Raw genomic sequence first — 23883 nt, 5'->3', positions numbered from 1 at the left:
AATTTTACACATTCTAAACCATGCAAACCATGCAAAACATAAACCCTTCTCCTAATTATGTTAAAATAAACACTTTAACACATGCGAGGTAGTTGTGGCCGAGTGGTTAAGGCGATGGACTAGAAATCCATTGTGGTCTCCCCGCGGAGGTTCAAATCCTGCCGACTACGTGCAGATTGATGTTTTCTTTTTCTTCAAATTTTACCAAATCTTGCAGCTAGTGATGCTAAGAGTGAGAACAGGCATTAGTGCATCAAAATATTTGGGATGCCAGTCTATTCTCTTTTTTATCTTTCACACATTTTCTTCCATTCATTGAGCCTAAGCACAGTCACTCTTAGCAGACACACTGGTTACCTTTTATTTATTTGGAAATGCATATTCAATGTCAACATTGAAAGAAATGTTTGTATATCTAGCAAAATATCAAAGACATTTGGCACACTAGAAGGTGCAAAATTAACATCAATTGTTAGGAGATTAATCTGTTAATCTGTGAGTTCTAAGGTAGATACAAGACAAATTGTGTTTTGATATGGCATATTTTTGATTAGTTGATTTTAATTTACATAAAGAAATTAGCTTTCCATATTTTGGTTTGCTGCAAGACTATATTTGGGCTCCATTATTTCTTGAACAATTAAACAGTTAAAAAAACAAGCTAAATTTGAAAAGTGAAAAAGTGTTGATGTTTTAAAGCTATATCTAGCAAAATATCAAATACATTTGGTCATTAGAATGTGCAAAATTAAGCCCAATTGTTAGTAGATAAATCTGTTAATTTGTGAGTTCTAAGGTAGATACGATTTTTGATATGGCATATTTTTGATTAGTTGATTTTAATTTACATATGCAACGTAGCTTTTTCTATATTTTGTTTTGCTGCAATATTATATTTGGGCCCCATTATTTCTTCAACAATTAAACACTTAAAAAAACAAGCTAAATTTGAAAAGTGAAAAAGTGTTGATATTTTAAAGTATCTCTAATCTTGATGTAAATGTGGCTACAGATGGAAGATCTATGAAAACTGCTTTCTAAACTAGCTGTTGCCAGATGATAGAAAAATAACAAATTTAAGTTAAACTTCTGACTGTAGAGGAGTTTGGTACAGCAATCCTTAGGTCGCTGGTTCAATTCCGGCTCGAAGGAAACAATTTTTTTTGATTATCTTAGATGGCCATTTATGTAATTTTACACATTCTAAACCATGCAAACCATGCAAAACATAAACCCTTCTCCTAATTATGTTAAAATAAACACTTTAACACATGTGAGGTAGTTGTGGCCGAGTGGTTAAGGCGATGGACTAGAAATCCATTGGGGTCTCCCCGCGTAGGTTCAAATCCTGCTGACTATGTGCAGATTGATGTTTTCTTTTTCTTCAAATTTTACCAAATCTTGCAGCTAGTGATGCTAAGAGTGAGAACAGGCATTAGTGCATCAAAATATTTGGGATGCCAGTCTGTTCTCTTTTTTATCTTTCACACATTTTCTTCCATTCATTGAGCCTAAGCCCAGTCACTCTTAGCAGCCACACTGATTACCTTTTATTTATTTGGAAATGCATATTCAATGTCAACATTGAAAGAAATGTTTGTATATCTAGCAAAATATCAAAGACATTTGGCACACTAGAAGGTGCAAAATTAACATCAATTGTTAGGAGATTAATCTGTTAATCTGTGAGTTCTAAGGTAGATACAAGACAAATTGTGTTTTGATATGGCATATTTTTGATTAGTTGATTTTAATTTACATAAAGAAATTAGCTTTCCATATTTTGGTTTGCTGCAAGACTATATTTGGGCTCCATTATTTCTTGAACAATTAAACAGTTAAAAAAACAAGCTAAATTTGAAATGTGAAAAAGTGTTGATGTTTTAAAGCTATATCTAGCAAAATATCAAATACATTTGGTCATTAGAATGTGCAAAATTAAGCCCAATTGTTAGTAGATAAATCTGTTAATTTGTGAGTTCTAAGGTAGATACGATTTTGATATGGCATATTTTTGATTAGTTGATTTTAATTTACATATGCAACGTAGCTTTTTCTATATTTTGTTTTGCTGCAATATTATATTTGGGCCCCATTATTTCTTCAACAATTAAACACTTAAAAAAACAAGCTAAATTTGAAAAGTGAAAAAGTGTTGATATTTTAAAGTATCTCTAATCTTGATGTAAATGTGGCTACAGATGGAAGATCTATGAAAACTGCTTTCTAAACTAGCTGTTGCCAGATGATAGAAAAATAACAAATTTAAGTTAAACTTCTGACTGTAGAGGAGTTTGGTACAGCAATCCTTAGGTCGCTGGTTCAATTCCGGCTCGAAGGAAACAATTTTTTTTGATTATCTTAGATGGCCATTTATGTAATTTTACACATTCTAAACCATGCAAACCATGCAAAACATAAACCCTTCTCCTAATTATGTTAAAATAAACACTTTAACACATGTGAGGTAGTTGTGGCCGAGTGGTTAAGGCGATGGACTAGAAATCCATTGGGGTCTCCCCGCATAGGTTCAAATCCTGCTGACTACGTGCAGATTGATGTTTTCTTTTTCTTCAAATTTTACCAAATCTTGCAGCTAGTGATGCTAAGAGTGAGAACAGGCATTAGTGCATCAAAATATTTGGGATGCCAGTCTGTTCTCTTTTTTATCTTTCACACATTTTCTTCCATTCATTGAGCCTAAGCCCAGTCACTCTTAGCAGCCACACTGATTACCTTTTATTTATTTGGAAATGCATATTCAATGTCAACATTGAAAGAAATGTTTGTATATCTAGCAAAATATCAAAGACATTTGGCACACTAGAAGGTGCAAAATTAACATCAATTGTTAGGAGATTAATCTGTTAATCTGTGAGTTCTAAGGTAGATACAAGACAAATTGTGTTTTGATATGGCATAATTTTGATTAGTTGATTTTAATTTACATAAAGAAATTAGCTTTCCATATTTTGGTTTGCTGCAAGATTATATTTGGGCTCCATTATTTCTTGAACAATTAAACAGTTAAAAAAACAAGCTAAATTTGAAAAGTGAAAAAGTGTTGATGTTTTAAAGCTATATCTAGCAAAATATCAAATACATTTGGTCATTAGAATGTGCAAAATTAAGCCCAATTGTTAGTAGATAAATCTGTTAATTTGTGAGTTCTAAGGTAGATACAATTTTGATATGGCATATTTTTGATTAGTTGATTTTAATTTACATATGCAACGTAGCTTTTTCTATATTTTGTTTTGCTGCAATATTATATTTGGGCCCCATTATTTCTTCAACAATTAAACACTTAAAAAAACAAGCTAAATTTGAAAAGTGAAAAAGTGTTGATATTTTAAAGTATCTCTAATCTTGATGTAAATGTGGCTACAGATGGAAGATCTATGAAAACTGCTTTCTAAACTAGCTGTTGCCAGATGATAGAAAAATAACAAATTTAAGTTAAACTTCTGGTGATATTTAGCAAATCATTAAGCATGATTATTTGTGATGCTTATGCAAAACAGGAATAAACATATAAATAACTTTTGTCTAGTTTAATTACTTTATTGGGTAAGTTTTAGATAGTGAAAAGTTTTACATGTCCACTCCATCAGATATAGTGTAGATGCTTTCTATAGGGAACCTTCGATAGCTCAGCTGGTAGAGCGGAGGACTGTAGAGGAGTTTGGTACAGCAATCCTTAGGTCGCTGGTTCAATTCCGGCTCGAAGGAAACAATTTTTTTTGATTATCTTAGATTGCCATTTATGTAATTTTACACATTCTAAACCATGCAAACCATGCAAAACATAAACCCTTCTCCTAATTATGTTAAAATAAACACTTTAACACATGTGAGGTAGTTGTGGCCGAGTGGTTAAGGCGATGGACTAGAAATCCATTGGGGTCTCCCCGCGTAGGTTCAAATCCTGCCGACTACGTGCAGATTGATGTTTTCTTTTTCTTCAAATCTTGCAGCTAGTGATGCTAAGAGTGAGAACAGGCATTAGTGCATCAAAATATTTGGGATGCCAGTCTGTTCTCTTTTTTTATCTTTCACACATTTTCTTCCATTCATTGAGCCTAAGCCCAGTCACTCTTAGCAGCCACACTGATTACCTTTTATTTATTTGGAAATGCATATTCAATGTCAACATTGAAAGAAATGTTTGTATATCTAGCAAAATATCAAAGACATTTGGCACACTAGAAGGTGCAAAATTAAGATCAATTGTTAGGAGATTAATCTGTTAATCTGTGAGTTCTAAGGTAGATACAAGACAAATTGTGTTTTGATATGGCATATTTTTGATTAGTTGATTTTAATTTACATAAAGAAATTAGCTTTCCATATTTTGGTTTGCTGCAAGATTATATTTGGGCTCCATTATTTCTTGAACAATTAAACAGTTAAAAAAACAAGCTAAATTTGAAAAGTGAAAAAGTGTTGATGTTTTAAAGCTATATCTAGCAAAATATCAAATACATTTGGTCATTAGAATGTGCAAAATTAAGCCCAATTGTTAGTAGATAAATCTGTTAATTTGTGAGTTCTAAGGTAGATACGATTTTGATATGGCATATTTTTGAATAGTTAATTTTAATTTACATATGCAACGTAGCTTTTTCTATATTTTGTTTTGCTGCAATATTATATTTGGGCCCCATTATTTCTTCAACAATTAAACACTTAAAAAAACAAGCTAAATTTGAAAAGTGAAAAAGTGTTGATATTTTAAAGTATCTCTAATCTTGATGTAAATGTGGCTACAGATGGAAGATCTATGAAAACTGCTTTCTAAACTAGCTGTTGCCAGATGATAGAAAAATAACAAATTTAAGTTAAACTTCTGACTGTAGAGGAGTTTGGTACAGCAATCCTTAGGTCGCTGGTTCAATTCCGGCTCGAAGGAAACAATTTTTTTTGATTATCTTAGATGGCCATTTATGTAATTTTACACATTCTAAACCATGCAAACCATGCAAAACATAAACCCTTCTCCTAATTATGTTAAAATAAACACTTTAACACATGCGAGGTAGTTGTGGCCGAGTGGTTAAGGCGATGGACTAGAAATCCATTGTGGTCTCCCCGCGGAGGTTCAAATCCTGCCGACTACGTGCAGATTGATGTTTTCTTTTTCTTCAAATTTTACCAAATCTTGCAGCTAGTGATGCTAAGAGTGAGAACAGGCATTAGTGCATCAAAATATTTGGGATGCCAGTCTATTCTCTTTTTTATCTTTCACACATTTTCTTCCATTCATTGAGCCTAAGCACAGTCACTCTTAGCAGACACACTGATTACCTTTTATTTATTTGGAAATGCATATTCAATGTCAACATTGAAAGAAATGTTTGTATATCTAGCAAAATATCAAAGACATTTGGCACACTAGAAGGTGCAAAATTAACATCAATTGTTAGGAGATTAATCTGTTAATCTGTGAGTTCTAAGGTAGATACAAGACAAATTGTGTTTTGATATGGCATATTTTTGATTAGTTGATTTTAATTTACATAAAGAAATTAGCTTTCCATATTTTGGTTTGCTGCAAGACTATATTTGGGCTCCATTATTTCTTGAACAATTAAACAGTTAAAAAAACAAGCTAAATTTGAAAAGTGAAAAAGTGTTGATGTTTTAAAGCTATATCTAGCAAAATATCAAATACATTTGGTCATTAGAATGTGCAAAATTAAGCCCAATTGTTAGTAGATAAATCTGTTAATTTGTGAGTTCTAAGGTAGATACGATTTTTGATATGGCATATTTTTGATTAGTTGATTTTAATTTACATATGCAACGTAGCTTTTTCTATATTTTGTTTTGCTGCAATATTATATTTGGGCCCCATTATTTCTTCAACAATTAAACACTTAAAAAAACAAGCTAAATTTGAAAAGTGAAAAAGTGTTGATATTTTAAAGTATCTCTAATCTTGATGTAAATGTGGCTACAGATGGAAGATCTATGAAAACTGCTTTCTAAACTAGCTGTTGCCAGATGATAGAAAAATAACAAATTTAAGTTAAACTTCTGACTGTAGAGGAGTTTGGTACAGCAATCCTTAGGTCGCTGGTTCAATTCCGGCTCGAAGGAAACAATTTTTTTTGATTATCTTAGATGGCCATTTATGTAATTTTACACATTCTAAACCATGCAAACCATGCAAAACATAAACCCTTCTCCTAATTATGTTAAAATAAACACTTTAACACATGTGAGGTAGTTGTGGCCGAGTGGTTAAGGCGATGGACTAGAAATCCATTGGGGTCTCCCCGCGTAGGTTCAAATCCTGCTGACTATGTGCAGATTGATGTTTTCTTTTTCTTCAAATTTTACCAAATCTTGCAGCTAGTGATGCTAAGAGTGAGAACAGGCATTAGTGCATCAAAATATTTGGGATGCCAGTCTGTTCTCTTTTTTATCTTTCACACATTTTCTTCCATTCATTGAGCCTAAGCCCAGTCACTCTTAGCAGCCACACTGATTACCTTTTATTTATTTGGAAATGCATATTCAATGTCAACATTGAAAGAAATGTTTGTATATCTAGCAAAATATCAAAGACATTTGGCACACTAGAAGGTGCAAAATTAACATCAATTGTTAGGAGATTAATCTGTTAATCTGTGAGTTCTAAGGTAGATACAAGACAAATTGTGTTTTGATATGGCATATTTTTGATTAGTTGATTTTAATTTACATAAAGAATTTAGCTTTCCATATTTTGGTTTGCTGCAAGACTATATTTGGGCTCCATTATTTCTTGAACAATTAAACAGTTAAAAAAACAAGCTAAATTTGAAAAGTGAAAAAGTGTTGATGTTTTAAAGCTATATCTAGCAAAATATCAAATACATTTGGTCATTAGAATGTGCAAAATTAAGCCCAATTGTTAGTAGATAAATCTGTTAATTTGTGAGTTCTAAGGTAGATACGATTTTGATATGGCATATTTTTGATTAGTTGATTTTAATTTACATATGCAACGTAGCTTTTTCTATATTTTGTTTTGCTGCAATATTATATTTGGGCCCCATTATTTCTTCAACAATTAAACACTTAAAAAAACAAGCTAAATTTGAAAAGTGAAAAAGTGTTGATATTTTAAAGTATCTCTAATCTTGATGTAAATGTGGCTACAGATGGAAGATCTATGAAAACTGCTTTCTAAACTAGCTGTTGCCAGATGATAGAAAAATAACAAATTTAAGTTAAACTTCTGACTGTAGAGGAGTTTGGTACAGCAATCCTTAGGTCGCTGGTTCAATTCCGGCTCGAAGGAAACAATTTTTTTTGATTATCTTAGATGGCCATTTATGTAATTTTACACATTCTAAACCATGCAAACCATGCAAAACATAAACCCTTCTCCTAATTATGTTAAAATAAACACTTTAACACATGTGAGGTAGTTGTGGCCGAGTGGTTAAGGCGATGGACTAGAAATCCATTGGGGTCTCCCCGCATAGGTTCAAATCCTGCTGACTACGTGCAGATTGATGTTTTCTTTTTCTTCAAATTTTACCAAATCTTGCAGCTAGTGATGCTAAGAGTGAGAACAGGCATTAGTGCATCAAAATATTTGGGATGCCAGTCTGTTCTCTTTTTTATCTTTCACACATTTTCTTCCATTCATTGAGCCTAAGCCCAGTCACTCTTAGCAGCCACACTGATTACCTTTTATTTATTTGGAAATGCATATTCAATGTCAACATTGAAAGAAATGTTTGTATATCTAGCAAAATATCAAAGACATTTGGCACACTAGAAGGTGCAAAATTAACATCAATTGTTAGGAGATTAATCTGTTAATCTGTGAGTTCTAAGGTAGATACAAGACAAATTGTGTTTTGATATGGCATAATTTTGATTAGTTGATTTTAATTTACATAAAGAAATTAGCTTTCCATATTTTGGTTTGCTGCAAGATTATATTTGGGCTCCATTATTTCTTGAACAATTAAACAGTTAAAAAAACAAGCTAAATTTGAAAAGTGAAAAAGTGTTGATGTTTTAAAGCTATATCTAGCAAAATATCAAATACATTTGGTCATTAGAATGTGCAAAATTAAGCCCAATTGTTAGTAGATAAATCTGTTAATTTGTGAGTTCTAAGGTAGATACAATTTTGATATGGCATATTTTTGATTAGTTGATTTTAATTTACATATGCAACGTAGCTTTTTCTATATTTTGTTTTGCTGCAATATTATATTTGGGCCCCATTATTTCTTCAACAATTAAACACTTAAAAAAACAAGCTAAATTTGAAAAGTGAAAAAGTGTTGATATTTTAAAGTATCTCTAATCTTGATGTAAATGTGGCTACAGATGGAAGATCTATGAAAACTGCTTTCTAAACTAGCTGTTGCCAGATGATAGAAAAATAACAAATTTAAGTTAAACTTCTGGTGATATTTAGCAAATCATTAAGCATGATTATTTGTGATGCTTATGCAAAACAGGAATAAACATATAAATAACTTTTGTCTAGTTTAATTACTTTATTGGGTAAGTTTTAGATAGTGAAAAGTTTTACATGTCCACTCCATCAGATATAGTGTAGATGCTTTCTATAGGGAACCTTCGATAGCTCAGCTGGTAGAGCGGAGGACTGTAGAGGAGTTTGGTACAGCAATCCTTAGGTCGCTGGTTCAATTCCGGCTCGAAGGAAACAATTTTTTTTGATTATCTTAGATTGCCATTTATGTAATTTTACACATTCTAAACCATGCAAACCATGCAAAACATAAACCCTTCTCCTAATTATGTTAAAATAAACACTTTAACACATGTGAGGTAGTTGTGGCCGAGTGGTTAAGGCGATGGACTAGAAATCCATTGGGGTCTCCCCGCGTAGGTTCAAATCCTGCCGACTACGTGCAGATTGATGTTTTCTTTTTCTTCAAATCTTGCAGCTAGTGATGCTAAGAGTGAGAACAGGCATTAGTGCATCAAAATATTTGGGATGCCAGTCTGTTCTCTTTTTTTATCTTTCACACATTTTCTTCCATTCATTGAGCCTAAGCCCAGTCACTCTTAGCAGCCACACTGATTACCTTTTATTTATTTGGAAATGCATATTCAATGTCAACATTGAAAGAAATGTTTGTATATCTAGCAAAATATCAAAGACATTTGGCACACTAGAAGGTGCAAAATTAAGATCAATTGTTAGGAGATTAATCTGTTAATCTGTGAGTTCTAAGGTAGATACAAGACAAATTGTGTTTTGATATGGCATATTTTTGATTAGTTGATTTTAATTTACATAAAGAAATTAGCTTTCCATATTTTGGTTTGCTGCAAGATTATATTTGGGCTCCATTATTTCTTGAACAATTAAACAGTTAAAAAAACAAGCTAAATTTGAAAAGTGAAAAAGTGTTGATGTTTTAAAGCTATATCTAGCAAAATATCAAATACATTTGGTCATTAGAATGTGCAAAATTAAGCCCAATTGTTAGTAGATAAATCTGTTAATTTGTGAGTTCTAAGGTAGATACGATTTTGATATGGCATATTTTTGAATAGTTAATTTTAATTTACATATGCAACGTAGCTTTTTCTATATTTTGTTTTGCTGCAATATTATATTTGGGCCCCATTATTTCTTCAACAATTAAACACTTAAAAAAACAAGCTAAATTTGAAAAGTGAAAAAGTGTTGATATTTTAAAGTATCTCTAATCTTGATGTAAATGTGGCTACAGATGGAAGATCTATGAAAACTGCTTTCTAAACTAGCTATTGCCAGATGATAGAAAAATAACAAATTTAAGTTAAACTTCTGACTGTAGAGGAGTTTGGTACAGCAATCCTTAGGTCGCTGGTTCAATTCCGGCTCGAAGGAAACAATTTTTTTTGATTATCTTAGATGGCCATTTATGTAATTTTACACATTCTAAACCATGCAAACCATGCAAAACATAAACCCTTCTCCTAATTATGTTAAAATAAACACTTTAACACATGCGAGGTAGTTGTGGCCGAGTGGTTAAGGCGATGGACTAGAAATCCATTGTGGTCTCCCCGCGGAGGTTCAAATCCTGCCGACTACGTGCAGATTGATGTTTTCTTTTTCTTCAAATTTTACCAAATCTTGCAGCTAGTGATGCTAAGAGTGAGAACAGGCATTAGTGCATCAAAATATTTGGGATGCCAGTCTATTCTCTTTTTTATCTTTCACACATTTTCTTCCATTCATTGAGCCTAAGCACAGTCACTCTTAGCAGACACACTGATTACCTTTTATTTATTTGGAAATGCATATTCAATGTCAACATTGAAAGAAATGTTTGTATATCTAGCAAAATATCAAAGACATTTGGCACACTAGAAGGTGCAAAATTAACATCAATTGTTAGGAGATTAATCTGTTAATCTGTGAGTTCTAAGGTAGATACAAGACAAATTGTGTTTTGATATGGCATATTTTTGATTAGTTGATTTTAATTTACATAAAGAAATTAGCTTTCCATATTTTGGTTTGCTGCAAGACTATATTTGGGCTCCATTATTTCTTGAACAATTAAACAGTTAAAAAAACAAGCTAAATTTGAAAAGTGAAAAAGTGTTGATGTTTTAAAGCTATATCTAGCAAAATATCAAATACATTTGGTCATTAGAATGTGCAAAATTAAGCCCAATTGTTAGTAGATAAATCTGTTAATTTGTGAGTTCTAAGGTAGATACGATTTTTGATATGGCATATTTTTGATTAGTTGATTTTAATTTACATATGCAACGTAGCTTTTTCTATATTTTGTTTTGCTGCAATATTATTTTTGGGCCCCATTATTTCTTCAACAATTAAACACTTAAAAAAACAAGCTAAATTTGAAAAGTGAAAAAGTGTTGATATTTTAAAGTATCTCTAATCTTGATGTAAATGTGGCTACAGATGGAAGATCTATGAAAACTGCTTTCTAAACTAGCTGTTGCCAGATGATAGAAAAATAACAAATTTAAGTTAAACTTCTGACTGTAGAGGAGTTTGGTACAGCAATCCTTAGGTCGCTGGTTCAATTCCGGCTCGAAGGAAACAATTTTTTTTGATTATCTTAGATGGCCATTTATGTAATTTTACACATTCTAAACCATGCAAACCATGCAAAACATAAACCCTTCTCCTAATTATGTTAAAATAAACACTTTAACACATGTGAGGTAGTTGTGGCCGAGTGGTTAAGGCGATGGACTAGAAATCCATTGGGGTCTCCCCGCGTAGGTTCAAATCCTGCTGACTATGTGCAGATTGATGTTTTCTTTTTCTTCAAATTTTACCAAATCTTGCAGCTAGTGATGCTAAGAGTGAGAACAGGCATTAGTGCATCAAAATATTTGGGATGCCAGTCTGTTCTCTTTTTTATCTTTCACACATTTTCTTCCATTCATTGAGCCTAAACCCAGTCACTCTTAGCAGCCACACTGATTACCTTTTATTTATTTGGAAATGCATATTCAATGTCAACATTGAAAGAAATGTTTGTATATCTAGCAAAATATCAAAGACATTTGGCACACTAGAAGGTGCAAAATTAACATCAATTGTTAGGAGATTAATCTGTTAATCTGTGAGTTCTAAGGTAGATACAAGACAAATTGTGTTTTGATATGGCATATTTTTGATTAGTTGATTTTAATTTACATATGCAACGTAGCTTTTTCTATATTTTGTTTTGCTGCAATATTATATTTGGGCCCCATTATTTCTTCAACAATTAAACACTTAAAAAAACAAGCTAAATTTGAAAAGTGAAAAAGTGTTGATATTTTAAAGTATCTCTAATCTTGATGTAAATGTGGCTACAGATGGAAGATCTATGAAAACTGCTTTCTAAACTAGCTGTTGCCAGATGATAGAAAAATAACAAATTTAAGTTAAACTTCTGACTGTAGAGGAGTTTGGTACAGCAATCCTTAGGTCGCTGGTTCAATTCCGGCTCGAAGGAAACAATTTTTTTTGATTATCTTAGATGGCCATTTATGTAATTTTACACATTCTAAACCATGCAAACCATGCAAAACATAAACCCTTCTCCTAATTATGTTAAAATAAACACTTTAACACATGTGAGGTAGTTGTGGCCGAGTGGTTAAGGCGATGGACTAGAAATCCATTGGGGTCTCCCCGCGTAGGTTCAAATCCTGCTGACTACGTGCAGATTGATGTTTTCTTTTTCTTCAAATCTTGCAGCTAGTGATGCTAAGAGTGAGAACAGGCATTAGTGCATCAAAATATTTGGGATGCCAGTCTGTTCTCTTTTTTTATCTTTCACACATTTTCTTCCATTCATTGAGCCTAAGCCCAGTCACTCTTAGCAGCCACACTGATTACCTTTTATTTATTTGGAAATGCATATTCAATGTCAACATTGAAAGAAATGTTTGTATATCTAGCAAAATATCAAAGACATTTGGCACACTAGAAGGTGCAAAATTAAGATCAATTGTTAGGAGATTAATCTGTTAATCTGTGAGTTCTAAGGTAGATACAAGACAAATTGTGTTTTGATATGGCATATTTTTGATTAGTTGATTTTAATTTACATAAAGAAATTAGCTTTCCATATTTTGGTTTGCTGCAAGATTATATTTGGGCTCCATTATTTCTTGAACAATTAAACAGTTAAAAAAACAAGCTAAATTTGAAAAGTGAAAAAGTGTTGATGTTTTAAAGCTATATCTAGCAAAATATCAAATACATTTGGTCATTAGAATGTGCAAAATTAAGCCCAATTGTTAGTAGATAAATCTGTTAATTTGTGAGTTCTAAGGTAGATACGATTTTGATATGGCATATTTTTGAATAGTTGATTTTAATTTACATATGCAACGTAGCTTTTTCTATATTTTGTTTTGCTGCAATATTATATTTGGGCCCCATTATTTCTTCAACAATTAAACACTTAAAAAAACAAGCTAAATTTGAAAAGTGAAAAAGTGTTGATATTTTAAAGTATCTCTAATCTTGATGTAAATGTGGCTACAGATGGAAGATCTATGAAAACTGCTTTCTAAACTAGCTGTTGCCAGATGATAGAAAAATAACAAATTTAAATTAAACTTCTGGTGATATTCAGCAAATCATTAAGCATGATTATTTGTGATGCTTATGCAAAACAGGAATAAACATATAAATAACTTTTGTCTAGTTTAATTACTTTATTGGGTAAGTTTTAGATAGTGAAAAGTTTTACATGTCCACTCCATCAGATATAGTGTAGATGATTTCTATAGGGAACCTTCGATAGCTCAGCTGGTAGAGCGGAGGACTGTAGAGGTGTTTGGTACTGCAATCCTTAGGTCGCTGGTTCAATTCCAGCTCGAAGGAAACAATTTTTTTTTATTATCTTAGATGGCCATTTATGTAATTTTACACATTCTAAACCATGCAAACCATGCAAAACATAAACCCTTCTCCTAATTATGTTAAAATAAACACTTTAACACATGTGAGGTAGTTGTGGCCGAGTGGTTAAGGCGATGGACTAGAAATCCATTGGGGTCTCCCCGCGTAGGTTCAAATCCTGCCGACTACGTGCAGATTGATGTTTTCTTCTTCTTCAAATCTTGCAGCTAGTGATGCTAAGAGTGAGAACAGGCATTAGTGCATCAAAATATTTGGGATGCCAGTCTGTTCTCTTTTTTATCTTTCACACATTTTCTTCCATTCATTGAGCCTAAGCCCAGTCACTCTTAGCAGCCACACTGATTACCTTTTATTTATTTGGAAATGCATATTCAATGTCAACATTGAAAGAAATGTTTGTATATCTAGCAAAATATCAAAGACATTTGGCACACTAGAAGGTGCAAAATTAAGATCAATTGTTAGGAGATTAATCTGTTAATCTGTGAGTTCTAAGGTAGATACAAGACAAATTGTGTTTTGATATGGCATATTTTTGATTAGTTGATTTTAATTTACATAAAGAAATTAGCTTTCCATATTTTGGTTTGCTGCAAGATTATATTTGGGCTCCATTATTTCTTGAACAATTAAACAGTTAAAAAAACAAGCTAAATTTGAAAAGTGAACAAGTGTTGATGTTTTAAAGCTATATCTAGCAAAATATCAAATACATTTGGTCATTAGAATGTGCAAAATTAAGCCCAATTGTTAGTAGATAAATCTGTTAATTTGTGAGTTCTAAGGTAGATACAATTTTGATATGGCATATTTTTGATTAGTTGATTTTAATTTACATATGCAACGTAGCTTTTTCTATATTTTGTTTTGCTGCAATATTATATTTGGGCCCCATTATTTCTTCAACAATTAAACACTTAAAAAAACAAGCTAAATTTGAAAAGTGAAAAAGTGTTGATATTTTAAAGTATCTCTAATCTTGATGTAAATGTGGCTACGGATGGAAGATCTATGAAAACTGCTTTCTAAACTAGCTGTTGCCAGATGATAGAAAAATAACAAATTTAAGTAAACTTCTGGTGATATTTAGCAAATCATTAAGCATGATTATTTGTGATGCTTATGCAAAACAGGAATAAACATATAAATAACTTTTGTCTAGTTTAATTACTTTATTGGGTAAGTTTTAGATAGTGAAAAGTTTTACATGTCCACTCCATCAGATATAGTGTAAATGATTTCTATAGGGAAGCTGGTAGAGCGGAGCACTGTAGAGGAGTTTGGTACAGCAATCCTTAGGTCGCTGGTTCAATTCTGGCTCGAAGGGAACAATTTTTTTTTATTATCTTAGATGGCCATTTATGTAATTTTACACATTCTAAACCATGCAAACCATGCAAAACATAAACCCTTCTCCTAATTATGTTAAAATAAACACTTTAACACATGTGAGGTAGTTGTGGCTGAGTGGTTAAGGCGATGGACTAGAAATCCATTGGGGTCTCCCCGCGTAGGTTCAAATCGTGCCGACTATGTGCAGATTGATGTTTTCTTTTTCTTCAAATCTTGCAGCTAGTGATGCTAAGAGTGAGAACAGGCATTAGTGCATCAAAATATTTGGGATGCCAGTCTGTTCTCTTTTTTATCTTTCACACATTTTCTTCCATTCATTGAGCCTAAGCCCAGTCACTCTTAGCAGCCACACTGATTACCTTTTATTTATTTGGAAATGCATATTCAATGTCAACATTGAAAGAAATGTTTGTATATCTAGCAAAATATCAAAGACATTTGGCACACTAGAAGGTGCAAAATTAAGATCAATTGTTAGGAGATTAATCTGTTAATCTGTGAGTTCTAAGGTAGATACAAGACAAATTGTGTTTTGATATGGCATATTTTTGATTAGTTGATTTTAATTTACATAAAGAAATTAGCTTTCCATATTTTGGTTTGCTGCAAGATTATATTTGGGCTCCATTATTTCTTGAACAATTAAACAGTTAAAAAAACAAGCTAAATTTGAAAAGTGAAAAAGTGTTGATGTTTTAAAGCTATATCTAGCAAAATATCAAATACATTTGGTCATTAGAATGTGCAAAATTAAGCCCAATTGTTAGTAGATAAATCTGTTAATTTGTGAGTTCTAAGGTAGATACGATTTTGATATGGCATATTTTTGATTAGTTGATTTTAATTTACATATGCAACGTAGCTTTTTCTATATTTTGTTTTGCTGCAATATTATATTTGGGCCCCATTATTTCTTCAACAATTAAACACTTAAAAAAACAAGCTAAATTTGAAAAGTGAAAAAGTGTTGATATTTTAAAGTATCTCTAATCTTGATGTAAATGTGGCTACGGATGGAAGATCTATGAAAACTGCTTTCTAAACTAGCTGTTGCCAGATGATAGAAAAATAACAAATTTAAGTTAAACTTCTGGTGATATTTAGCAAATCATTAAGCATGATTATTTGTGATGCTTATGCAAAACAGGAATAAACATATAAATAACTTTTGTCTAGTTTAATTACTTTATTGGGTAAGTTTTAGATAGTGAAAAGTTTTACATGTCCACTCCATCAGATATAGTGTAGATGATTTCTATAGGGAACCTTCGATAGCTCAGCTGGTAGAGCAGAGGACTGTAGAGGAGTTTGGTACAGCAATCCTTAGGTCGCTGGTTCAATTCCGGCTCGAAGGAAACAATTTTTTTTGATTATCTTAGATTGCCATTTATGTAATTTTACACATTCTAAACCATGCAAACCATGCAAAACATAAACCCTTCTCCTAATTATGTTAAAATAAACACTTTAACACATGTGAGGTAGTTGTGGCCGAGTGGTTAAGGCGATGGACTAGAAATCCATTGGGGTCTCCCCGCGTAGGTTCAAATCCTGCCGACTACGTGCAGATTGATGTTTTCTTTTTCTTCAAATCTTGCAGCTAGTGATGCTAAGAGTGAGAACAGGCATTAGTGCATCAAAATATTTGGGATGCCAGTCTGTTCTCTTTTTTTATCTTTCACACATTTTCTTCCATTCATTGAGCCTAAGCCCAGTCACTCTTAGCAGCCACACTGATTACCTTTTATTTATTTGGAAATGCATATTCAATGTCAACATTGAAAGAAATGTTTGTATATCTAGCAAAATATCAAAGACATTTGGCACACTAGAAGGTGCAAAATTAAGATCAATTGTTAGGAGATTAATCTGTTAATCTGTGAGTTCTAAGGTAGATACAAGACAAATTGTGTTTTGATATGGCATATTTTTGATTAGTTGATTTTAATTTACATAAAGAAATTAGCTTTCCATATTTTGGTTTGCTGCAAGATTATATTTGGGCTCCATTATTTCTTGAACAATTAAACAGTTAAAAAAACAAGCTAAATTTGAAAAGTGAAAAAGTGTTGATGTTTTAAAGCTATATCTAGCAAAATATCAAATACATTTGGTCATTAGAATGTGCAAAATTAAGCCCAATTGTTAGTAGATAAATCTGTTAATTTGTGAGTTCTAAGGTAGATACAATTTTGATATGGCATATTTTTGATTAGTTGATTTTAATTTACATATGCAACGTAGCTTTTTCTATATTTTGTTTTGCTGCAATATTATATTTGGGCCCCATTATTTCTTCAACAATTAAACACTTAAAAAAACAAGCTAAATTTGAAAAGTGAAAAAGTGTTGATATTTTAAAGTATCTCTAATCTTGATGTAAATGTGGCTACAGATGGAAGATCTATGAAAACTGCTTTCTAAACTAGCTGTTGCCAGATGATAGAAAAATAACAAATTTAAGTTAAACTTCTGGTGATATTTAGCAAATCATTAAGCATGATTATTTGTGATGCTTATGCAAAACAGGAATAAACATATAAATAACTTTTGTCTAGTTTAATTACTTTATTGGGTAAGTTTTAGATAGTGAAAAGTTTTACATGTCCACTCCATCAGATATAGTGTAGATGCTTTCTATAGGGAACCTTCGATAGCTCAGCTGGTAGAGCGGAGGACTGTAGAGGAGTTTGGTACAGCAATCCTTAGGTCGCTGGTTCAATTCCGGCTCGAAGGAAACAATTTTTTTTGATTATCTTAGATTGCCATTTATGTAATTTTACACATTCTAAACCATGCAAACCATGCAAAACATAAACCCTTCTCCTAATTATGTTAAAATAAACACTTTAACACATGTGAGGTAGTTGTGGCCGAGTGGTTAAGGCGATGGACTAGAAATCCATTGGGGTCTCCCCGCGTAGGTTCAAATCCTGCCGACTACGTGCAGATTGATGTTTTCTTTTTCTTCAAATCTTGCAGCTAGTGATGCTAAGAGTGAGAACAGGCATTAGTGCATCAAAATATTTGGGATGCCAGTCTGTTCTCTTTTTTTATCTTTCACACATTTTCTTCCATTCATTGAGCCTAAGCCCAGTCACTCTTAGCAGCCACACTGATTACCTTTTATTTATTTGGAAATGCATATTCAATGTCAACATTGAAAGAAATGTTTGTATATCTAGCAAAATATCAAAGACATTTGGCACACTAGAAGGTGCAAAATTAAGATCAATTGTTAGGAGATTAATCTGTTAATCTGTGAGTTCTAAGGTAGATACAAGACAAATTGTGTTTTGATATGGCATATTTTTGATTAGTTGATTTTAATTTACATAAAGAAATTAGCTTTCCATATTTTGGTTTGCTGCAAGATTATATTTGGGCTCCATTATTTCTTGAACAATTAAACAGTTAAAAAAACAAGCTAAATTTGAAAAGTGAAAAAGTGTTGATGTTTTAAAGCTATATCTAGCAAAATATCAAATACATTTGGTCATTAGAATGTGCAAAATTAAGCCCAATTGTTAGTAGATAAATCTGTTAATTTGTGAGTTCTAAGGTAGATACGATTTTGATATGGCATATTTTTGAATAGTTAATTTTAATTTACATATGCAACGTAGCTTTTTCTATATTTTGTTTTGCTGCAATATTATATTTGGGCCCCATTATTTCTTCAACAATTAAACACTTAAAAAAACAAGCTAAATTTGAAAAGTGAAAAAGTGTTGATATTTTAAAGTATCTCTAATCTTGATGTAAATGTGGCTACAGATGGAAGATCTATGAAAACTGCTTTCTAAACTAGCTATTGCCAGATGATAGAAAAATAACAAATTTAAGTTAAACTTCTGACTGTAGAGGAGTTTGGTACAGCAATCCTTAGGTCGCTGGTTCAATTCCGGCTCGAAGGAAACAATTTTTTTTGATTATCTTAGATGGCCATTTATGTAATTTTACACATTCTAAACCATGCAAACCATGCAAAACATAAACCCTTCTCCTAATTATGTTAAAATAAACACTTTAACACATGCGAGGTAGTTGTGGCCGAGTGGTTAAGGCGATGGACTAGAAATCCATTGTGGTCTCCCCGCGGAGGTTCAAATCCTGCCGACTACGTGCAGATTGATGTTTTCTTTTTCTTCAAATTTTACCAAATCTTGCAGCTAGTGATGCTAAGAGTGAGAACAGGCATTAGTGCATCAAAATATTTGGGATGCCAGTCTATTCTCTTTTTTATCTTTCACACATTTTCTTCCATTCATTGAGCCTAAGCACAGTCACTCTTAGCAGACACACTGATTACCTTTTATTTATTTGGAAATGCATATTCAATGTCAACATTGAAAGAAATGTTTGTATATCTAGCAAAATATCAAAGACATTTGGCACACTAGAAGGTGCAAAATTAACATCAATTGTTAGGAGATTAATCTGTTAATCTGTGAGTTCTAAGGTAGATACAAGACAAATTGTGTTTTGATATGGCATATTTTTGATTAGTTGATTTTAATTTACATAAAGAAATTAGCTTTCCATATTTTGGTTTGCTGCAAGACTATATTTGGGCTCCATTATTTCTTGAACAATTAAACAGTTAAAAAAACAAGCTAAATTTGAAAAGTGAAAAAGTGTTGATGTTTTAAAGCTATATCTAGCAAAATATCAAATACATTTGGTCATTAGAATGTGCAAAATTAAGCCCAATTGTTAGTAGATAAATCTGTTAATTTGTGAGTTCTAAGGTAGATACGATTTTTGATATGGCATATTTTTGATTAGTTGATTTTAATTTACATATGCAACGTAGCTTTTTCTATATTTTGTTTTGCTGCAATATTATTTTTGGGCCCCATTATTTCTTCAACAATTAAACACTTAAAAAAACAAGCTAAATTTGAAAAGTGAAAAAGTGTTGATATTTTAAAGTATCTCTAATCTTGATGTAAATGTGGCTACAGATGGAAGATCTATGAAAACTGCTTTCTAAACTAGCTGTTGCCAGATGATAGAAAAATAACAAATTTAAGTTAAACTTCTGACTGTAGAGGAGTTTGGTACAGCAATCCTTAGGTCGCTGGTTCAATTCCGGCTCGAAGGAAACAATTTTTTTTGATTATCTTAGATGGCCATTTATGTAATTTTACACATTCTAAACCATGCAAACCATGCAAAACATAAACCCTTCTCCTAATTATGTTAAAATAAACACTTTAACACATGTGAGGTAGTTGTGGCCGAGTGGTTAAGGCGATGGACTAGAAATCCATTGGGGTCTCCCCGCGTAGGTTCAAATCCTGCTGACTATGTGCAGATTGATGTTTTCTTTTTCTTCAAATTTTACCAAATCTTGCAGCTAGTGATGCTAAGAGTGAGAACAGGCATTAGTGCATCAAAATATTTGGGATGCCAGTCTGTTCTCTTTTTTATCTTTCACACATTTTCTTCCATTCATTGAGCCTAAACCCAGTCACTCTTAGCAGCCACACTGATTACCTTTTATTTATTTGGAAATGCATATTCAATGTCAACATTGAAAGAAATGTTTGTATATCTAGCAAAATATCAAAGACATTTGGCACACTAGAAGGTGCAAAATTAACATCAATTGTTAGGAGATTAATCTGTTAATCTGTGAGTTCTAAGGTAGATACAAGACAAATTGTGTTTTGATATGGCATATTTTTGATTAGTTGATTTTAATTTACATATGCAACGTAGCTTTTTCTATATTTTGTTTTGCTGCAATATTATATTTGGGCCCCATTATTTCTTCAACAATTAAACACTTAAAAAAACAAGCTAAATTTGAAAAGTGAAAAAGTGTTGATATTTTAAAGTATCTCTAATCTTGATGTAAATGTGGCTACAGATGGAAGATCTATGAAAACTGCTTTCTAAACTAGCTGTTGCCAGATGATAGAAAAATAACAAATTTAAGTTAAACTTCTGACTGTAGAGGAGTTTGGTACAGCAATCCTTAGGTCGCTGGTTCAATTCCGGCTCGAAGGAAACAATTTTTTTTGATTATCTTAGATGGCCATTTATGTAATTTTACACATTCTAAACCATGCAAACCATGCAAAACATAAACCCTTCTCCTAATTATGTTAAAATAAACACTTTAACACATGTGAGGTAGTTGTGGCCGAGTGGTTAAGGCGATGGACTAGAAATCCATTGGGGTCTCCCCGCGTAGGTTCAAATCCTGCTGACTACGTGCAGATTGATGTTTTCTTTTTCTTCAAATCTTGCAGCTAGTGATGCTAAGAGTGAGAACAGGCATTAGTGCATCAAAATATTTGGGATGCCAGTCTGTTCTCTTTTTTTATCTTTCACACATTTTCTTCCATTCATTGAGCCTAAGCCCAGTCACTCTTAGCAGCCACACTGATTACCTTTTATTTATTTGGAAATGCATATTCAATGTCAACATTGAAAGAAATGTTTGTATATCTAGCAAAATATCAAAGACATTTGGCACACTAGAAGGTGCAAAATTAAGATCAATTGTTAGGAGATTAATCTGTTAATCTGTGAGTTCTAAGGTAGATACAAGACAAATTGTGTTTTGATATGGCATATTTTTGATTAGTTGATTTTAATTTACATAAAGAAATTAGCTTTCCATATTTTGGTTTGCTGCAAGATTATATTTGGGCTCCATTATTTCTTGAACAATTAAACAGTTAAAAAAACAAGCTAAATTTGAAAAGTGAAAAAGTGTTGATGTTTTAAAGCTATATCTAGCAAAATATCAAATACATTTGGTCATTAGAATGTGCAAAATTAAGCCCAATTGTTAGTAGATAAATCTGTTAATTTGTGAGTTCTAAGGTAGATACGATTTTGATATGGCATATTTTTGAATAGTTGATTTTAATTTACATATGCAACGTAGCTTTTTCTATATTTTGTTTTGCTGCAATATTATATTTGGGCCCCATTATTTCTTCAACAATTAAACACTTAAAAAAACAAGCTAAATTTGAAAAGTGAAAAAGTGTTGATATTTTAAAGTATCTCTAATCTTGATGTAAATGTGGCTACAGATGGAAGATCTATGAAAACTGCTTTCTAAACTAGCTGTTGCCAGATGATAGAAAAATAACAAATTTAAATTAAACTTCTGGTGATATTCAGCAAATCATTAAGCATGATTATTTGTGATGCTTATGCAAAACAGGAATAAACATATAAATAACTTTTGTCTAGTTTAATTACTTTATTGGGTAAGTTTTAGATAGTGAAAAGTTTTACATGTCCACTCCATCAGATATAGTGTAGATGATTTCTATAGGGAACCTTCGATAGCTCAGCTGGTAGAGCGGAGGACTGTAGAGGTGTTTGGTACTGCAATCCTTAGGTCGCTGGTTCAATTCCAGCTCGAAGGAAACAATTTTTTTTTATTATCTTAGATGGCCATTTATGTAATTTTACACATTCTAAACCATGCAAACCATGCAAAACATAAACCCTTCTCCTAATTATGTTAAAATAAACACTTTAACACATGTGAGGTAGTTGTGGCCGAGTGGTTAAGGCGATGGACTAGAAATCCATTGGGGTCTCCCCGCGTAGGTTCAAATCCTGCCGACTACGTGCAGATTGATGTTTTCTTCTTCTTCAAATCTTGCAGCTAGTGATGCTAAGAGTGAGAACAGGCATTAGTGCATCAAAATATTTGGGATGCCAGTCTGTTCTCTTTTTTATCTTTCACACATTTTCTTCCATTCATTGAGCCTAAGCCCAGTCACTCTTAGCAGCCACACTGATTACCTTTTATTTATTTGGAAATGCATATTCAATGTCAACATTGAAAGAAATGTTTGTATATCTAGCAAAATATCAAAGACATTTGGCACACTAGAAGGTGCAAAATTAAGATCAATTGTTAGGAGATTAATCTGTTAATCTGTGAGTTCTAAGGTAGATACAAGACAAATTGTGTTTTGATATGGCATATTTTTGATTAGTTGATTTTAATTTACATAAAGAAATTAGCTTTCCATATTTTGGTTTGCTGCAAGATTATATTTGGGCTCCATTATTTCTTGAACAATTAAACAGTTAAAAAAACAAGCTAAATTTGAAAAGTGAACAAGTGTTGATGTTTTAAAGCTATATCTAGCAAAATATCAAATACATTTGGTCATTAGAATGTGCAAAATTAAGCCCAATTGTTAGTAGATAAATCTGTTAATTTGTGAGTTCTAAGGTAGATACAATTTTGATATGGCATATTTTTGATTAGTTGATTTTAATTTACATATGCAACGTAGCTTTTTCTATATTTTGTTTTGCTGCAATATTATATTTGGGCCCCATTATTTCTTCAACAATTAAACACTTAAAAAAACAAGCTAAATTTGAAAAGTGAAAAAGTGTTGATATTTTAAAGTATCTCTAATCTTGATGTAAATGTGGCTACGGATGGAAGATCTATGAAAACTGCTTTCTAAACTAGCTGTTGCCAGATGATAGAAAAATAACAAATTTAAGTAAACTTCTGGTGATATTTAGCAAATCATTAAGCATGATTATTTGTGATGCTTATGCAAAACAGGAATAAACATATAAATAACTTTTGTCTAGTTTAATTACTTTATTGGGTAAGTTTTAGATAGTGAAAAGTTTTACATGTCCACTCCATCAGATATAGTGTAAATGATTTCTATAGGGAAGCTGGTAGAGCGGAGCACTGTAGAGGAGTTTGGTACAGCAATCCTTAGGTCGCTGGTTCAATTCTGGCTCGAAGGGAACAATTTTTTTTTATTATCTTAGATGGCCATTTATGTAATTTTACACATTCTAAACCATGCAAACCATGCAAAACATAAACCCTTCTCCTAATTATGTTAAAATAAACACTTTAACACATGTGAGGTAGTTGTGGCTGAGTGGTTAAGGCGATGGACTAGAAATCCATTGGGGTCTCCCCGCGTAGGTTCAAATCGTGCCGACTATGTGCAGATTGATGTTTTCTTTTTCTTCAAATCTTGCAGCTAGTGATGCTAAGAGTGAGAACAGGCATTAGTGCATCAAAATATTTGGGATGCCAGTCTGTTCTCTTTTTTATCTTTCACACATTTTCTTCCATTCATTGAGCCTAAGCCCAGTCACTCTTAGCAGCCACACTG

At 32.2% G+C, this 23883-nt stretch overlaps 26 non-coding genes across 26 annotated transcripts; all 26 read left to right on the top strand.

Annotated features, from left to right (window-relative positions):
* The first annotated feature begins 88 nt into the window (after positions 1 to 88).
* TRNAS-AGA (transfer RNA serine (anticodon AGA)) lies at positions 89 to 170 on the top strand. The gene has a single exon. It is a non-coding gene; the product is annotated as a tRNA-Ser (tRNA).
* A 1108-nt stretch (positions 171 to 1278) lies between these two features.
* Positions 1279 to 1360, top strand: TRNAS-AGA (transfer RNA serine (anticodon AGA)). Its single transcript has one exon. It is a non-coding gene; the product is annotated as a tRNA-Ser (tRNA).
* Positions 1361 to 2467: 1107 nt separating this feature from the next.
* Positions 2468 to 2549, top strand: TRNAS-AGA (transfer RNA serine (anticodon AGA)). Its single transcript has one exon. It is a non-coding gene; the product is annotated as a tRNA-Ser (tRNA).
* Positions 2550 to 3642: 1093 nt separating this feature from the next.
* TRNAY-GUA (transfer RNA tyrosine (anticodon GUA)) lies at positions 3643 to 3732 on the top strand. Its single transcript is given in 2 exon segments — positions 3643 to 3679; positions 3697 to 3732. It is a non-coding gene; the product is annotated as a tRNA-Tyr (tRNA).
* Positions 3733 to 3858: 126 nt separating this feature from the next.
* TRNAS-AGA (transfer RNA serine (anticodon AGA)) lies at positions 3859 to 3940 on the top strand. The gene has a single exon. It is a non-coding gene; the product is annotated as a tRNA-Ser (tRNA).
* A 1098-nt stretch (positions 3941 to 5038) lies between these two features.
* On the top strand, positions 5039 to 5120 carry TRNAS-AGA (transfer RNA serine (anticodon AGA)). The gene has a single exon. It is a non-coding gene; the product is annotated as a tRNA-Ser (tRNA).
* Positions 5121 to 6228: 1108 nt separating this feature from the next.
* TRNAS-AGA (transfer RNA serine (anticodon AGA)) lies at positions 6229 to 6310 on the top strand. The gene has a single exon. It is a non-coding gene; the product is annotated as a tRNA-Ser (tRNA).
* A 1107-nt stretch (positions 6311 to 7417) lies between these two features.
* TRNAS-AGA (transfer RNA serine (anticodon AGA)) lies at positions 7418 to 7499 on the top strand. The gene has a single exon. It is a non-coding gene; the product is annotated as a tRNA-Ser (tRNA).
* A 1093-nt stretch (positions 7500 to 8592) lies between these two features.
* On the top strand, positions 8593 to 8682 carry TRNAY-GUA (transfer RNA tyrosine (anticodon GUA)). The gene is given in 2 exon segments: positions 8593 to 8629; positions 8647 to 8682. It is a non-coding gene; the product is annotated as a tRNA-Tyr (tRNA).
* A 126-nt stretch (positions 8683 to 8808) lies between these two features.
* On the top strand, positions 8809 to 8890 carry TRNAS-AGA (transfer RNA serine (anticodon AGA)). The gene has a single exon. It is a non-coding gene; the product is annotated as a tRNA-Ser (tRNA).
* A 1098-nt stretch (positions 8891 to 9988) lies between these two features.
* On the top strand, positions 9989 to 10070 carry TRNAS-AGA (transfer RNA serine (anticodon AGA)). The gene has a single exon. It is a non-coding gene; the product is annotated as a tRNA-Ser (tRNA).
* Positions 10071 to 11178: 1108 nt separating this feature from the next.
* TRNAS-AGA (transfer RNA serine (anticodon AGA)) lies at positions 11179 to 11260 on the top strand. The gene has a single exon. It is a non-coding gene; the product is annotated as a tRNA-Ser (tRNA).
* Positions 11261 to 12089: 829 nt separating this feature from the next.
* On the top strand, positions 12090 to 12171 carry TRNAS-AGA (transfer RNA serine (anticodon AGA)). Its single transcript has one exon. It is a non-coding gene; the product is annotated as a tRNA-Ser (tRNA).
* Positions 12172 to 13255: 1084 nt separating this feature from the next.
* On the top strand, positions 13256 to 13345 carry TRNAY-GUA (transfer RNA tyrosine (anticodon GUA)). The gene is given in 2 exon segments: positions 13256 to 13292; positions 13310 to 13345. It is a non-coding gene; the product is annotated as a tRNA-Tyr (tRNA).
* A 126-nt stretch (positions 13346 to 13471) lies between these two features.
* On the top strand, positions 13472 to 13553 carry TRNAS-AGA (transfer RNA serine (anticodon AGA)). Its single transcript has one exon. It is a non-coding gene; the product is annotated as a tRNA-Ser (tRNA).
* Positions 13554 to 14837: 1284 nt separating this feature from the next.
* TRNAS-AGA (transfer RNA serine (anticodon AGA)) lies at positions 14838 to 14919 on the top strand. The gene has a single exon. It is a non-coding gene; the product is annotated as a tRNA-Ser (tRNA).
* Positions 14920 to 16002: 1083 nt separating this feature from the next.
* On the top strand, positions 16003 to 16092 carry TRNAY-GUA (transfer RNA tyrosine (anticodon GUA)). The gene is given in 2 exon segments: positions 16003 to 16039; positions 16057 to 16092. It is a non-coding gene; the product is annotated as a tRNA-Tyr (tRNA).
* A 126-nt stretch (positions 16093 to 16218) lies between these two features.
* TRNAS-AGA (transfer RNA serine (anticodon AGA)) lies at positions 16219 to 16300 on the top strand. The gene has a single exon. It is a non-coding gene; the product is annotated as a tRNA-Ser (tRNA).
* A 1084-nt stretch (positions 16301 to 17384) lies between these two features.
* TRNAY-GUA (transfer RNA tyrosine (anticodon GUA)) lies at positions 17385 to 17474 on the top strand. Its single transcript is given in 2 exon segments — positions 17385 to 17421; positions 17439 to 17474. It is a non-coding gene; the product is annotated as a tRNA-Tyr (tRNA).
* A 126-nt stretch (positions 17475 to 17600) lies between these two features.
* Positions 17601 to 17682, top strand: TRNAS-AGA (transfer RNA serine (anticodon AGA)). The gene has a single exon. It is a non-coding gene; the product is annotated as a tRNA-Ser (tRNA).
* Positions 17683 to 18780: 1098 nt separating this feature from the next.
* Positions 18781 to 18862, top strand: TRNAS-AGA (transfer RNA serine (anticodon AGA)). Its single transcript has one exon. It is a non-coding gene; the product is annotated as a tRNA-Ser (tRNA).
* Positions 18863 to 19970: 1108 nt separating this feature from the next.
* Positions 19971 to 20052, top strand: TRNAS-AGA (transfer RNA serine (anticodon AGA)). Its single transcript has one exon. It is a non-coding gene; the product is annotated as a tRNA-Ser (tRNA).
* An 829-nt stretch (positions 20053 to 20881) lies between these two features.
* TRNAS-AGA (transfer RNA serine (anticodon AGA)) lies at positions 20882 to 20963 on the top strand. The gene has a single exon. It is a non-coding gene; the product is annotated as a tRNA-Ser (tRNA).
* A 1084-nt stretch (positions 20964 to 22047) lies between these two features.
* Positions 22048 to 22137, top strand: TRNAY-GUA (transfer RNA tyrosine (anticodon GUA)). The gene is given in 2 exon segments: positions 22048 to 22084; positions 22102 to 22137. It is a non-coding gene; the product is annotated as a tRNA-Tyr (tRNA).
* Positions 22138 to 22263: 126 nt separating this feature from the next.
* TRNAS-AGA (transfer RNA serine (anticodon AGA)) lies at positions 22264 to 22345 on the top strand. Its single transcript has one exon. It is a non-coding gene; the product is annotated as a tRNA-Ser (tRNA).
* Positions 22346 to 23629: 1284 nt separating this feature from the next.
* TRNAS-AGA (transfer RNA serine (anticodon AGA)) lies at positions 23630 to 23711 on the top strand. The gene has a single exon. It is a non-coding gene; the product is annotated as a tRNA-Ser (tRNA).
* The last annotated feature ends 172 nt before the right edge of the window (positions 23712 to 23883 follow it).

The sequence above is a fragment of the Taudactylus pleione genome, unplaced genomic scaffold (genome assembly GCF_031769625.1).
Source record: "Taudactylus pleione unplaced genomic scaffold, aTauple2 ptg000050l, whole genome shotgun sequence".
Lineage (NCBI taxonomy): Eukaryota > Metazoa > Chordata > Amphibia > Anura > Myobatrachidae > Taudactylus > Taudactylus pleione.
The sequence above is the reverse complement of the archived record's forward strand: the minus strand, read 5'-3'. Positions and strand labels throughout refer to the sequence as shown.